Consider the following 16371-nt stretch of genomic DNA (forward strand, 5'->3'; position numbering starts at 1 on the left):
TCGAAACTCATCAGCTGATAACGGCCTAGGACATGACAGAGAGAGAAGAACAGGAACAAGTTCTACTCACACACAAATAACAAAACAAAAAATCATAACACCCTTACCTCGAAACGTAAACGTATATTGTCCGTTTTGCTAGTTTTTGAATGAACAGTTTGGTTGTGTTGGTGTGACAATGACAAATCTCCCTCCAGATGGCTCAGTGAGTGCCCCGAAAGCTTTTTCGTTCGGTTAGGGGAAGTCACTCAGCTCAGCTTGAACCAACGAAGTCAACTCCATGGGCGAATGAAACGAAACAGCAACTCAGTAGCTCGGTGACTAGCGTTGACGATAGTTGACAGGAAACGGTTGTCCGTGCGTGCGTGCTAGCGTGTAGTAGCGGTGGGTGGTGATAAGAATACGACTGTTTTCGTTTCGTCGAAAAGCGTATCGAAGCGAGATATACAATCAGTGATTTCTTCTTAATCGGTCTTCGGAAAGATCATTTCAATCCTTGCTGGTGGATGGTGTAGTTCGTCTCTTGAATATTGGATTATTATTCCTTTACCGGTGCGCTGGTGACCATCGTCGGCAGACGTGTTTTAACGGCTCGAACGTAGGAATGTACGAGTGTGTTGAGGAAAGAGGCTCTCCAATACTCTCGTTTTGCTTGCAAAGTGTCATAATGTCGTACGGGTTCTTCCTTGGTTGCCGGTGAAGCGGACGGAATGAAGCGACTGTGATGCAATATGAAACAGTCGTCGTGCTTTTTATTTTTAAGTTACTCTCGACCATTGCTTGAAGAAGGATGTTTGATACATGAAGAAAGGCAAGACGCAGGATGAAATTAAAAGGAAAAGTCTTGAGAAAAGAATAAAGTGCCCTTAACAGAAGCATTCGACAGTGATGCTGTTGGATGGCAAAAATGTTCGGTCACACCTGTACAATGGCATGCCAAATGGTTGCTCGGTTAAGCCTTAGTTGGTGAAACATAAATTACCTACACACAAGTGTCACATTTCCGCCATCGGGTTGACGGTTTCACTAATCGTTAATTGCTCGGAATGAAATGCAGTGCACCAGGCCGTGTGTGTTTGGCGCAAAAAGTTGTTGCGCTTGGAATGTTTGGTAAAGCGATTTGAATTTTTTTACGACCCACTCATGATGATAATGTAGATGATGATGATGATGGTGATGATGATGATGATGATGATGACGATGATGAAGATGATGATGTACGCAACGCATGCAGATATGTACTCACGTCGACGCGGGTATGTGTGTTAGTGTGATCGTTGAGAGATGCCATTGGAATGTGGAATGTGTGAGACCGGTTTAATGGAATTAGAAAGCAATTTTCCAACCCGTTCCGTTGTACTGCAGTGTTTGATTTTCGAGGTTGTAGTGGTTGCGTGACGCATACGTTGTTGAGGTGCCTTGTGAATGGGGGCAAGTCCGGTCTAGTGTACGATTATGTGTCTATGAAGTGTACGGCAACTGGAATGCGGTCCAGAAATAAAAAAAGAAGAGCAAAATACGAAGCAGTAAATAAATAAACCAGTGTTCCCGAGAAATCTTTTTCAATTCCAGTGGAGACTATTTGTGTGTTGCATATTGGTTTCAGCTTATCGATGGATAATGCAGAATACTGAGTGTCTGTTTGTGTAACAGTATGTGTACTCCAGATAATGTTTGCATTAGCCGACGTCGTGTCATCCTTTTGCCAGGGAGGTGTAAAATTGTACCAATACTCCCAATTCCCCATGCATCGGTTGTATGCTCAAACCATTTCCTTCCCTTTCATTTTACAGTGTTTTCTCTACGTGGTGGTATGGGGGAAATTGTGATTTTGCGTTTCTCGTTGGTGGTAAACCTCGGAGCTTTGGATGTATCAGTGTGTGGTGGCGTCTCACCGACAGTGTCTGTTACGGTAATTGACAATTTGTGTTGCGGTCATCAGAAGCAGAGCCTGTGAATTGCGATCGAAAAAACCACGCAAAGGAACAATCGTGAACAGCATGCAGTTTTTGTAAAATAACGTCAATTTCGTTGTGTACTGGATACATATTGTGAAAATGAATTTATAAAAAAGTGGCCGACACAAACGATGCCAAATTTGGATTAAAATAAAAAAGAAGTATTTACTACAGGTACGTAGAAGAAGCATAGTCTGTATGTAAGGTTTACCATGGATTGCATATTTTATTCTTTTAAACTTTCATCATTTAAAAAAGTAAACCGACAAGCATTTCTGAGTATTTTTATAAATGGTTCTGTGTTTATTCTAACATTAGATCTGTAATTTCATTCAATACATTAAACTATGCTGCTCCATACACCAAAATAATCCAATACAGCTTTTGTTCTTTTCCAATATGGTCAAGGTACGAAATTTGACGCTTTTCAGCAAAACTCAATTTTTGACTTTTGCGCTATCAATGCGTGTAAATGCAACCTTTTCAAGTGAATAATTATGTCAATAGGTTGAACAGATTGAAAGGAAAACAGAATTTTGCATCTCTTTGTATGCTGTGTTTATTTTAATTGATTGTATCAACAACACAGAATTCAAATGAGTAAGGCTTTCCATTTACGGAGCAGGCGTTTCGTCCTGTTTATAATAATAATGTTCATGTGTGAAAAACATCACACGTAAAAATTACCTCATACCAGCAAAGGAGGTATTGTTGCTTCAACCAACCTGCTTAACTTTTTTTCATGTTTCCTGCTTTTCATAAACTTCTTTTTTTCGTACAAGCTGCGGGACCTTCTCTAGCGGCAGTTTATGCACGAAATTATTTTTCCCCTGCCACCACTACAGACGAAGTGTTAAAACCGCATTTTAACCTCCGGGTTTCCGGTGATTTTTCGGGAGTCTGCTTTTCCGGCTCACGGCTTTGCAGGTTAACCTTGGCCGGGTTGCACACGGTTTCATAAATATTTATCGAAATGCTCATACCTTTACGTGGTACTACTGTGGTGCACGGTGCAGTGTGAAACCATAAAACAGCATAAAAATGGTGAAATCGTCAAGACTCTCGTGGGACAGCAGCTTGGAACGGTAAAGCTATGTGCAGCTTAATTTTTGGTTGTTTTTTGGGTGAGAAAGTGGCAAAGTTTGAACACCAGCGTACGTGTAAGGAGTTTTAGAGACATTCAATGGGTTTCCTGAAATAGGCAGAGATGAATATAAAAAATAATAAAAAAACGGTAATAAATTGAAACAGAAGTTTGGTATTGCTTGAGAAGTTGAGTTTTTCGTTACCGAGAGATTAGGATATTTTGGTGCTAAATAACCTTAACTAAACCTAATGGGATACGTTCAGATTTCGATTTCTAACATATGAATGATCGATTATTTTAGTCTTTGAAAAAAAAAAATTGATTATAAGCGACTTTCCAGTTTTTCTTACGTGATGTGTGTAAGTGAGTTTTGACCAATGTTTGCAAATAAACTACGAGCTCAAAATTTGCTTCGTTGAATGTCATCATCAGGAGAGAGTTGATGCGTTGCTTGATTCTTAATTTGCTGGATTAGAAAAGATTCAACATCCGGGTCGAATGTGAACTAAGCAGAGGTGTTAGATTTTTTTTTTTCTTTATGATGAGATGAACCGGGTCTGATGTGCGTCTGTGTGTGTTTTCTTACGTGTAATTGTGTTGGCATTAGACGAATGATAAAAAAAAACAAAAACTTTAGAATACAGTGAGATTGTTCGCTCGGGGAGCGAATGTAAGTAACATGTCGGGGGAATTGTTTGCGACTTTGATTTTAAAAGCAACCAGGCGTCTCCATTAAATGACCTTTCTACACAAACGACTGGGCGGCTCCACTAGCAGTGTACCATTTACTCTCGTATACCGGTTTTGGACATAAAAAGGTAGGAAAAATAAGAAGGGTTTTCAATAGTTTTGAAATTGCTTTCACGATAATATTCTACACATTCTACACTTCATAAAACCACTCCAAGCCGGATTGAAAAGAGAAACAGTGGGGTCCACCTTCACAAACACTGTTTTCTATTGAAACCCCGTTTTGTTCGAATTCGTGGAAAATACTTACAAGCAAACAGCATTTTCATACCAGCTGTACCATCTATACTTCTGGATATGGGTCACCATGGTACAGTTTTCTCGCTCGAAGCAGTATTATTATTTCCTAGGATCGATGTTATTCGGACTCTCCATTCTCTCGCTCCGAAAAAGACCGGCAGTGGAAAAGCACAGCGATGATTCCATGAAATAACAAAATGAAATTTGCCAATACAAACGTGTACCACGCACCAAGGACTGAAAGCTTTTAGGTTGTGTTTTTGTTACCTCGTTCTTTCTCTCCCCTTTCGTTCTTTTGCACTGATGCTGGACAACTTTTAGCGTTATTCTTCCTGGTCATGGCTTCATCCACTGGGTTTCATTTTTGTCAGAATAAAGAAGCAGCAAAACTCAACAAACCATGAATAATGTGTCGGTAGCTCGAATAGCAATCGGTGGTTAAACGTACTACAGCAGCCGTATCCTGTTATCGGACACCAGGGCACACCTTTTTCGGCACGCTCTCGAGGTCGTGTTATAATTAATAGCACGTCCAAACATTGAGTTATGCGGAAAAGCGTCAAATTTCGTGCCTTGACCAAATTGCAAAAGATTGCAAAGAGAATGAAAGGCCACAACGGAAACAAAAAGGCTTCAGAGAAATGCTGTAAGGCTACTGATGGATGAAGCGAGTGTTCGTGCCTTTCCAATACGTTTCCGAGACCGGACGCATAAACTGTGGTCGTTACGTTTTGACGAGTCTATTCGTCGCACCAACGGTGCACATAGCTGGTGACATATTTTTGACCTCTCTGTTGATGAATGACATTCCGAACATGCTCGAAACGATACCGGAAAACACGTTGTGCGAATGAGATTAGCGGTTGGCTTAACGGTTTCGACTGGTCTTGATCAAATTTTGTGCCGTTTTTTGGTTTGGGTTAGTTTCTTTCCATTTTTTGAGCTACAAAAATGTGTCACTCACGAACGGCGACCGGATCCGCAGCTGCTTTGAGCTAGCTAGGTATGCAGATATGAGGAATGGACGAAAACCGACACCAGCTAAAGGCTCACGTAAAACGAGTCGTAGGACGTCTGAGAATGAGAAGCTTTTCATCCAAAACGTTGAGCGCTTGTGTTGAGATCCAACCACAATCGTCTGTGTCGGTGTGCATGCAGGCTTACGGTAAACAGAGGAGAAGCGAAGACAAAAAAAAAACACCAAACGGACGCCCTGTGAAAATCGATAAAAAAGATTTCCTCGTTTTGGGTTCACTTTTTGAAAGCTTGTTTCGCCAACGTGTCGACAAGGGTATGCCGCTTGTGACGAGGTCTGGTTGTAGCTAGAGAGTGTAAAATCACATCCTGCATGAGAATGTTAAACCTGGGAGAGGGTTTTATCGTTGTTACTGCTCAAGGCAGGGAAATTGATTTGATAGAGTATGTGTTCCGGAATGCGCACATTTTCCACTAATGGGGATTCAGGATTTTGACTGTTTCCAATGTTTTATTTACTATTGTTAAAGATTTTTAAGTGCTCTTGCTTTTTAACAAAACTGGCAAAGATTTTGCTCAATTCCAAAAAAATAAGAGGTTTTAAACATTTGATATCAAGTCCCGTCAAAACGTTTTATAGTAATTAATATCCCTTTGAAACATTAAGTTAGCTCTTGAGTTTCAAAATCATAGCCAAATTATTGAAAAGAAAAGGAACACTGCTAATTGTTATCTGTCTCAACCATCAAAGAACGACCGTCACCCCGTTATTGGTAACAAGATGGTTCGCCTCTATTAGCCAGTTAATTATTTATTAGGGCTGTTCATTAATCAGATTGCTCCACTGATTGTTGTGCAGATTTATGGCTTCTTCAAAGTGTTAAACCAAGCCATTATGCAGGTGTCTGGGACAAAGCGAAAGAAACTGATATGAATGGGGTTGTTATGTCTCAAGCCAACGCTTTATCCGATCGGTGCAAAGTGTTCATTAATTTGAGACGATGAGAGATTAGGATAAGTAAGAAGGATTAGCACCTGCTACCGCTGCTGGGATTGATTTCGTGATCCGGTGATAATTATCCAAAGAAGTAACGGTAATTAACGAGTTAAAAGGGCCGTTTAAATTATTTACTTTCAACCTGTGCTGTTTAACTTTGATTTAAGATTCTTCTTTGGAGACTGATTTACTCAATTTTCCTTGTTTAATAATTAAATGTTCAGATTAAAAAACCCTTTACAAATTGGACCGACAGAATCATATTTTCCACTACCAACGCTTCCTCATTTAAAAAAAAAACATAATCTTGTTAAACTGTAGTAAACTATCGCCTATTTATAAAGTGATTTAAAAGCCAATGAACAAAAGGTTGGTTCGTGGCCAAAAAAAACCCGTTCAGCTTGTTTATTTGTTTAGTTTGCCTAAGTGGTCGTAATTGCAAAAACAAATTTTCAGAGCTCAACGAAAAGCAAACCATTCAACATATTCAACACAAGGGAAAAGTTCGGCATATAAAAGCAAAGTCAAAAACGCAAATGAATTCTGCAGCGTTTTTATATTTCGTTCCGATGGCAATTGTGCGGAGGGCAGTTTTTCGGTAGTAGTGTTCGTTTTTTGTGGTTATTATGCCTTTCTCTACGTTTGTGCCTTAACCTCCAAAACTTCGCATTTTTAGTAGTGCCTGAAGTTTAACTTGAGCGATTAACTTTTAGTGTCGAGCGATTATGTTTGTTTGTTTTCACAACGATGTTGAGTAAAGCGTATGGTTCAACTATTTACGTATTGCAGTGGAATTAATTAAGCAAGCAGAAACAAGTGAACAATTAACTGCCCTTGTGGGAATTGTGTGTGAAATGAAGGAACCATTGTGTGCTTTTTCAACGCCCTAAATTATTCATATTAGGGTTTGATAAATTTCCACATAAGACTTATTGTAGAACTAATAACCAAAAAAGTTTTTAAATGCTAGTTCAACTGAAATAACGAATTTTGCATAGTGAATGTAAAGTTAGACAAACTCCTCTAAAACATTTCAATTCTTTAGTATTATCTACATCATCAAAAAGCACAAAATCATGTAAATCATTGTTCTTAATCGTACCAGCTGCGGCGCATCATAACTTTTTCACTATCTAAGCATTGCTGAAGCTCATATCTGAAATTGCTCCCGCTTTGCGCCACTGGGCATAAGTACCAAACACAAACTTACACAAACTTGCCAAACGTTGGCGCTATAGAACAAAATACATGCCGTGAGTTGCAGCCTTTTCATGAATGCTTTAAAACGTGTGAGGCTGCAACTGCAGAAATCGTTTTAAAGTGTTCGCTATTGTACGCTTGTTTTTTTAGGACTATGCAGGCTCGCGAACACATGCAGAGCAAAATTGGTTTGGTATGGTCAAAACAAAACGACAAATAATGGGGTTTTGGTAGAGGTTGTGTGCATTATGCTCTATAAATTGGAACAACATGCAGCTCAACGCAAAGCAGGATAGTGGAGTGTAGAAACAATTGAAACCACTTTCTGCGTGAAGGTAGCAAGTTTGTTAGCACTGAAAATGCTTTATGTAGTTGTAAAACAAAAAACTCAATCGAGGAAAAATGCATCCATAAAAATGCTAATTTCATAATAAATCGCAAAAATAAAACATAATGGTGTAATTTTGATTGATTTGCAGTGCAGGTCGTTGGAAGTGGAATTTTTGGAACGATTTTCAATCTATTAACATTATTAATCAAAATACTGGCCCAAATACTAAAAAATTTATGATTAATCTTTTTGGAAAAAACAATGTTATCTTTATTTTACAAAATACTAGTTTTAAAAATTATGAAATCGCTTGAGAAATGTGCATGCTCTCGAGTAATTTTCTACCTTTTTTGGAGTTGAAGCGTTTTTTTCTTCTCGTGAATGAGTCTCGCAACTTGGTAGTACCAAGAGCATAAATCACTTGACCTGTGGAAAACCTATCCAATTACTCCTTTAAGATCCAATCTTCTCTAAACTCTATCTTTAAAATGAGTACAATGGCCTTCAAAAAAAGAAGAACTTTTCAAACTGCCTTTTTTAACCGATTTAATAGAATAAACAAGAGAAAAGTCACACGTAAAGCACAATGCAAGAGAAGAATTTCATCATTTCTCATTTTCCATTGTCTGCTGCGTACAGATGAGTTTGCTTTCTGATGAAATTTCATCCTACCGTGTAAACCCGAGACAGCACCGAGAGAAATGAGTAAGATAAGAAGAATGGCTAGAAACAAAAAAAAAAACGTTGTTTTTGTTGTCTAGCATACTGTTGCTTGCCTTTCAGCGCCCACTGTTGCAACCATTAGCATTTCAATTTCAGTGTTGTCTGCTGATGGGAAAACCGTTCTCAACATAACGTCTGAGAACAATAAGAAGTAGAAATGCAATTTTAGAATTCGGCATAAGATTGAAGTTTGTTGCACGAAAAGGCCGCTACGATAAAAATGGAAGCCGAACTTTGAGAGCAAAAGAATGAAATATGAAACACTTGACGAATGTTTTGTAAGTTTGTAAATAATGCTTCCACGAAGAGATATATATAGCAGAATACGGAGCAGACAGGATGGACGCTGGGAGATGTCATGGTGGGAAAAAGTATCGGAAATGTAAATTTACTCATCGTGGGTGTTGATAATAATGGATTTGAGACACAACCAAGGCTTCCCAGTAACAGTGATTGCGGAAACAAAGCACGCAGTAATAAATAGAAAAGTTTTCCCGGTAGTTGTTCGTTGCCAAGACTGACTGTCAGCGCAAAATAATGGATAATGAATTATGAGCAGTACCAGGAAATGGATATAATCGAAAATGGTAATCTTAGTTATAATGTGGTTAGACTAATTATTAATTCGTGTTTAATAGCAATAATGGTAACAGTCATTTATGTGTTTAAACTGAAATCCTTGTTGAGTCCTATCCAGCAAAACAATATTATCTTAATAGGAATCTGTAACCGTTTTTCATTCTTATCTGTTAACAATCGAGAAACGCTTACAACCCACTGCCCTCCTATTAACTCGATGCAATCCCACAGAGAAGGTCATTCTGTTGCCCGAGTTGTTCCTTGATCACATCCCAACTACCGCAACGCGTAAAGTCAGCAAACAAAGCTCAAAGCAACCACAAGAACGAGGATTTACTTTTGCTCTAAGAAAATTCAAACACCAAACACGCTTGCATGCCATTTTTTTGAACCTTTTTCTGCCAGGTTTGGGAGAACTCGTTCTCATGAAATGTGTTGCTACAACCCACTCCCATGCTCCCGGTGGTTCGTAAAATGCAAAGTTTTATAATATAATTGGCCGGTGCGTGTGGGTAAGAAGTTCCCAGTGCTGTTGTACAGAAGCTTTTGGTAGAAACTTTACAGGCTTTGACTACTGTTGATGCTAGAATTCACTGAACACTAGAAATGTGGGTTGAAGCTTGAAACAGTTTACCACCACATAAAGCCCGCGGGTTGATGTACAATTTACCAAACGATAAACTATAATGTCATGTTGCTTTCCTGCTTCGCTCTTGTTCTGCGTTTGTTGCGGTGAACACAAGTCTCTGTTGTTTACGTTCGGATTTTTTGGGGAAAGTCAAGAGTATGGCACAATATTTCGAAATTGTTGGTCGTAACAAATATAAATTGAAAACCTTAACAAAACATAATTAATCAACAAATTACCAAAGCTTCCTTTTTCTTAGAACGTATATGTAACATCCCTAGTGCGGTGGAAGAATACACCACTGGTTTGCTGGTTCCACCACAAAAACCGCACAAAAAATGAGTTCAACTTTAAAGTCTCTCTTAAAGAACCTCCACGAAGGAAGGAAGGATTCCCGTGCGGTGCGATAACCTTCCATTGGAGTAACAATAGCAAAAACGAGGTACTGTTAAATACTGGCAAGCGCATTGCCTCGGGGGACGTGTCCCTCCCGTTGCCGGTTCAAAGACAAGGAAACGATTAAAAGTTTTCTCAAGAAATTATTCCAACCCTACACGCTTGACTCAGTTTCATTCTTTGTTCCGAATTCTTTCGTCTCTTCTCTCGCCGCTCTGGATCTTCAGGAAGAGGGTTCCACCCAATGGAAATGGAAGAGCAAAAGCACCTCGTTCCTGAGAAGTTTTCAATTGACGTTGGGTGGTGCTGTGGAACTGTATGTTTTATCTGAGATAAATCAAAGTTAATGTATGCCCGTCTGCTCAGTTTACTGAGTATTTCCCCTTTTCATATGCATTCTCGTTGTCAGGCTCAAAGCTTTCTAGAATGCTTTTGTTATATTTTTTTTCTAAGCGAAAGTTTCCCATCTATTTGACTAACTTTTTTCACTTCAACCCTACATCAGTCTCTGTGGCAAACTGTGACGGATAGTAAGTGTTGCTTATTGTGTCTTCTACCCATCTACATGGTGAATTTAACTCGGAAAAGGATGGTCGTGTTGGATGTAAAAGCTCGACGTAGCCATAAAACTAAAGCCAGCATGTGTGGAATGGAAAGTTTCAATATATTGTGGCTCTTTTTGTTAGGCTCGTTCTGTGATGCTTTCGACCACAACCAGCCATTGCATCGGTTACATCAATAGAGTGCTGACAGCAATGGCAAAAAGCTGTTCAGCAAACAAGCACATACACACACACTCACGCACGAACGCAAAAAGGGAAAGCAAAACAAAACAATCTCACCAAAAACCTCATCCAACGACACCCGCAGGAAACATAATGTTTGAATGTTGGTGGTGGCATGTGAGTGTGTGTGGGTAAGAGAAAAATTTGCATGCCACACACTTCGGTGTACATAAACCATGAGCACAAGCGATTTTGGTGCGGAGGTCACTGACGCTTGTTGTGTCTTGCGCGAGAAAAGAAGATGTCAAATTTACGATACCGATCTGCCCCAACAAGTCCCCACGTGCGTCTTACGACTCTGGGGCAAAGCTGCGGTGTTTTCCTGTTATTCGTTAAAGTTTCGTTTTGACAAACGCTTGGCACAAGCAATGGACTGGGACCATAAAGCATCTGGCAGCTTTTGCACAGTGCGTACATTTCGCATTTAGCTCGAGGACAGGATTAGCCCGAAGGTAGTAACAAAATTCTACGCACGAGCCCGAATAATGAACCACGGGCTGGTGTGAGTCGCTAGTGAGCACTTGGTTTTCGTTTTGAGCCGACAGGCAAGGATTATGGCAAGGACACGCAAAAGCCATTGAGACGGTAACCAAAAACCAGCTGGCGTGTGGAATGTCTCATAAAATGCTGTTATGAAACGCGTCGTTGCTTTCGTTTCCTACTTTTCTCCAGGTGAGACTCATCTTTCCCAAGGTGGTTTTGCAGTTTACCGACCGCTCCTTGGGGCTTTGTGATGGCTTTTGTTCAATGGAGGATGTGCAATAGAAAACAGCCATATGAAGTTTTCCTTGAATGTGGCTTATTGCTTGTACGGAAACGGTTTTATGAGCAACGGAAATGGAATAGAATGACATTTTTTTAAGCGAAAAGAGTTTGACGTTCTCGAATTTTGAGCCCTTGTTATGACTATGATACTAGTTTCGTTTCAAAAATGTGCCATGCTTCGAGAACATTTGAATCCATCCTATCCTATAACAAATTTTACAAAAAGGTTCTTATTTTCAATCTCTCACTATAGAGCGTTACTTTTTCACTCCTTTAGTGAGACGAAGTTGGTTAGTGATTTGATGGTAGGTGCGGATAGCTTGGATGATTTTTGTACTGTGTTGGTTTTCTTGCACACTTTACACCGATATAGCGGTTCATCGATGTAGGCGTTGCACGAAAAACGACAACCATGTTTACCTCAAACAAACATACGAATAATATGTTGTGTAATATTAATGAAGTGATCTAAATAGTTTAAAAATTAAATAAGTACAAGTAAGCATAAAATTAATTGCAGCAGCTTCCATGGTTTGTTGGTACGGGTAACCAGTGGATCACACACCGCTGCCAGACTGATATCGTTATTGACCGCATGGTGTACTGTTGATGTCTGGATTGCGGCAAGACGACAGCAAAATATCCAGGACCCTACAGGAAGCAGTTTCATTTGAAATTCTCAACATCTGCGTCGCCTATTTGCCCTTATATTGTCGGAGGGAATGTCCCAGAATCCTCTTTTATTGTAGGACGCAAACGTGAAAAGATTTGTTAAAGGCAAAATCGGAGCCAGTGCACCGTACACACTCGGAGCAGTATCGGCTGCTGCGAGCTGTCAAGCACGTCAAAATGCAGCGACTCATTGATCAGCACCTGCGATAAATGGTGCCGCAGAAGATGCTGACGATGTTTCCTGTATTCTGCAGTTATCCGACTTTATGCAGATGGGACCAGACCTGCTACAATACGCCTTATCCATTGCCGAAATATTTTCCCTGGTGAACGCGAAGCACTCTTATGCTATTGATGTGCTGGACAACATATTAGTATACGTGAATCGTTTGAACAACGAATAACGAATTACAATGTAATTAACGCAGCAGTGGATAGCTACGCTTTGACAGAACAATCCAGCCGAGAGGAGGCACATGGGCAGATCTTTTTCTTTGATGGACCAGGTAGCACCGGGAAGCCGTTTCTGTTCGAAACTATTATTGCGTACACGGGATGCCAATCATAAATTGCAATCGCAGTGGCTCCAAGTGTAATTGCTGCTCTGCTACTGACCGCGGGACGTACGCTTCACTCTACATTCAAGCTATCGCTATACCTGGACGCTAACAGTTCCTGTAACATCCATGTATAGTCAGGACAGGCTGAATTGATGCAAAAGGCATCACTGATCTTATGGAACGAGAATTCCATGAGCAGCTGCTATGCTCTCCAAACAGGGGTCTCCAAACTAATAATAGGCTCTCGAGGGCCTCATGCGGCCCGTGGGCCGTAGTTTGGAGACCCCTGCTCTAGAAGCTCGCGCCCTCGATCACGCCCTGCAGGACGTTATGGGAATTCGCCGGACGTTCGTTGAAAAGGTGGTGCTGGTATGTGGCGACTTTCGACAGATACTGCCAATCGTTTCGCTTGGTACCAACGTTCAGGTCCTGCAGCAGTGCATCCGGCGGAGCATGCTGGGGGGCAAATTTAGGGCATTGTGTTTGCGGGAAAACATGCGTGTGCCGACAGCCCAGACTGTTCAAGATGCTGAAGAGCGGAAAGAGTTCGTAGAATACGAAATTCCCGGGATTCGATAAGGCGTATGTCAAGATACCACGGGACATGATGTTACCTGGAACATATGACTCGAAAGATCAAATTTATCGCAAACGGTGTGTATTTTGATTAAAAAAATTATTCCAACCGGTACACCATTCACAATTCAATTTGTAGTACATTAAATAAAGAAAATTGTCAAATCCTAAACACTGCAATGTTTGTCATAAATAATATTAGCACACAAAAAAAATTACAAAGGATTCAAAAACAAAATGATTATTTGAAGTGCAATTTTATATCGTTGATAAGACGTATATGTCCCAATAAACGTTGCGTAGCCCTGTAACCGGGCCATTTTAACTAGTGTTGAAAAAAAACTTTGAATATTGCAGTTTAGACACAAATACTTTCTTTCATCATTTGAAAGGAAAAAATAACGATCCTAAATCAACGCTGAGCATTAGAGTGTTAAGTCAACGTTTAAGCCACATTAATGACTTTATCGACACATCAATGACTTTAGAAACAATTCCTGTTCATTAAGAAATGCTGTAGGATTTGCTACTTCTTCCATTTTTTTAAACATTCACACAGAATTGTAAATTGTTCACTTAATTTCAACTATCTCGATTGCAAGAACAGAATTAGTTCGACGGAATGAAAAAGCCTTAATGACCATTCAGGTCATGCATTTCAATGGAAAACAAATAAAAAGCCAATCGATGTAGCACAAAATTTCTACAAAATCCTGTTAGCCTCAAATAAGAGTAACGTTCTCAAAAGGACCCTTTTACTGAATGAAAGGGCAAAAGAGGTTTCCATAGCACTATTTACTGTCAAGAGTGTTTGATTCCAGTGATCTAGACTTTGTCATACGTATTGCATCAGATCGGTACGATTTGTAGAATTGGTAAAGGTGTCCACTTGGACAAAAAGTGTTAGTTGTCTCCTCTGTGATAGAAAATATCCATCGTTTTCCGGGAAAACACCAGAAGGTTCAATATTTGTATCAATAAATTGCAATGGAGACTATCCTTTTCTTGTGTGAGTAGCTTAGGTCCTGTACTACACACTGAACCACGTGCATAATTCATATACCAACAGGTTCAAACAACAGTTTGAATGTCTGAATAAATGTCCAAGACGTGTACAGGTCATCTCCATCCTAATAACAGGTTGGATTCGGTTTGTATTGGGTTCGCGTCACCCGACATTATTTTTCTGGACAGCCATTCGGGTCACCAATGTCGACATAAATCAGCTCACACGAGACCTGCAAACACGCGTCAACCCATATCGAACTCTGGACACAATGTCCATGCCTCAAGGTTTTGTTTCTTGTGCAACAGAACACGGTGTGCTTCAAACACGATCACGACGGTCAAGAAGAGCGATTACTTGACCACTGGCCATTAGCGTAATGAATGCAAACACGAGCTCGCCCCAGTGTAGAAGAACTAGGACGCCATTAAATCACGTCTCACCATGGAGAAAAGGCTTCCACAGTTGAAACACGCCGCCAACTATACCAACTTCCTGCAACTGTTTCATTCATTGCCTTCATTCTTATCCGGATGCAGTTTAGTTTAATGTGCTGGCTGGTTTTGTTTCATTGTCGTAGTGTTTTTATTGCACTTCATTGCAACGTTCGACTGGTAATACGTAAGAGGTGGTAATGGTTGACCTGAGCTACAATAATTCTCCCTGTGTGTGTGCTTCGTATGCTGTTGCTGCCCCCCGAGGCTGATAAATAGCCGTACATTATTCATTCGATATCACGTGGAAGGGAGACGCTTCGGGACGATGATGGGTGCAAGGTTCAGTGGTCTTGTTTTTACTAAAGTTTACCACGTGTAGCATGTTCCGGCTTTGTGACTATGTTTTTTTCTGCAGCTCTCATTCACTTTTCATGAGAAGGGCAAAGAATTCTAGAGGAAGGTGTTGAGAACTCGATACTTCTGGCATGCATATCATCGTCTGATGTACGCCGCGAATAGGAGGAACCTCGATCCTCCCACATTTATTTCCCCTGTCACGCTCGGATCGTTGGCATCCGATTACTCATTATGTTTATGTTTATGTTTATTTGTCTATCGATGGACAATAATGCCCTCTCGAACCATTTTTGCAATGTTTTACAATGAGTTCTTTACAATGGATTACAATAACATAGAACATAAAAATGTGCACTACGGAACCAAGTTTAACACAGAAACACGATCATTAAACTCAGTTGGCGAAATCCTCGGCTCAAAAGCGTCGCTGACTGCGTTGAAAGCACGGCACATGAGTAGGAACGGGTCAGAGGAGCCAAATTGCGTTCTACGGTCGTCGAGGGCCAACATTGCCCGAGTCCGGAGCGGCCTGGCCGGAACGTACAGGTTGATGGCAGCCAGTAGTGACGGAGAGTCAATACGGCCGTCGAGAAGTCCCGTGATGAACGACAACCTGGCTTTTCGTATACGCTCACTTAGGGTGGGTAGCCCGAGTAGTAAACACCTAGTCCGGTAATCGAGCCTTTGGTTCCATGAGCGAAGTGCAAATCGTGAAATTTTGCGCTGGATTGATTCCAATCGAGCTAACGGACGCGCTGCAGTTGGCCACCATACGATATTTACATATTCCATTAACGACCGGATAAGTGAACAATAGAGAGCCTTGGTGCAAGGTATATCATTAAGCTCGCGAGTCATATTGATAACTAGTCCTAGCATTCTATTGCTGGTGGCTACTACGTGATCCAGCTGATCCTTAAATGATAGTTTTGTATCGAGCAAAACACCTAGATCCTTAACACATAGTTTTCGCACCAAGGACTGTCCATCAAGCGCATATTCATACAATGATGGGCAGCGAGAACGACTGAAAGTGATGACTTCACATTTTTGTGTGCATAGGGATAACGCATTACGGTTGCACCAACACTGGAACTCATGCAAGGAAGTTTGCAGTCGGGCGTGGTCTTCTGGTTCACGAATAACACGAAAAATTTTCGCGTCATCTGCGTACAGTAGATGATTATCAGCCGGAAGGATCAATGTCGCGTCGTTGATGAAAAGAAGGAACAGCAAAGGACCCAGGTTGCTGCCCTGCGGGACTCCAGAAGATGCATGCACTGGACTTGACATGTACGGGCCTAACTTCACAGAATATTGACGATCTGTAAGGTACGATCTAAGCCACA

General features: G+C 40.7%; 1 protein-coding gene across 3 annotated transcripts in view; it reads left to right on the top strand.

Annotated features, from left to right (window-relative positions):
- Positions 1–318: 318 nt before the first annotated feature.
- The window catches only part of LOC120904835 (zwei Ig domain protein zig-8-like), a 57572-nt gene continuing 41519 nt past the window's right edge, over positions 319–16371 (top strand). For 2 of the 3 annotated variants that reach the window (XM_040315246.1, XM_040315248.1), the window contains exons 1-2: positions 319–384; positions 1794–2132. The gene's annotated coding sequence lies outside the window, so the exon portion shown is untranslated. Of the gene's footprint in view, positions 385–1484; positions 1714–1793; positions 2133–16371 lie in introns of those variants that run through there. The other variant, XM_040315247.1, reaches the window with a different exon arrangement.

This window comes from Anopheles arabiensis, chromosome 3 (assembly GCF_016920715.1).
Source record: "Anopheles arabiensis isolate DONGOLA chromosome 3, AaraD3, whole genome shotgun sequence".
Lineage (NCBI taxonomy): Eukaryota > Metazoa > Arthropoda > Insecta > Diptera > Culicidae > Anopheles > Anopheles arabiensis.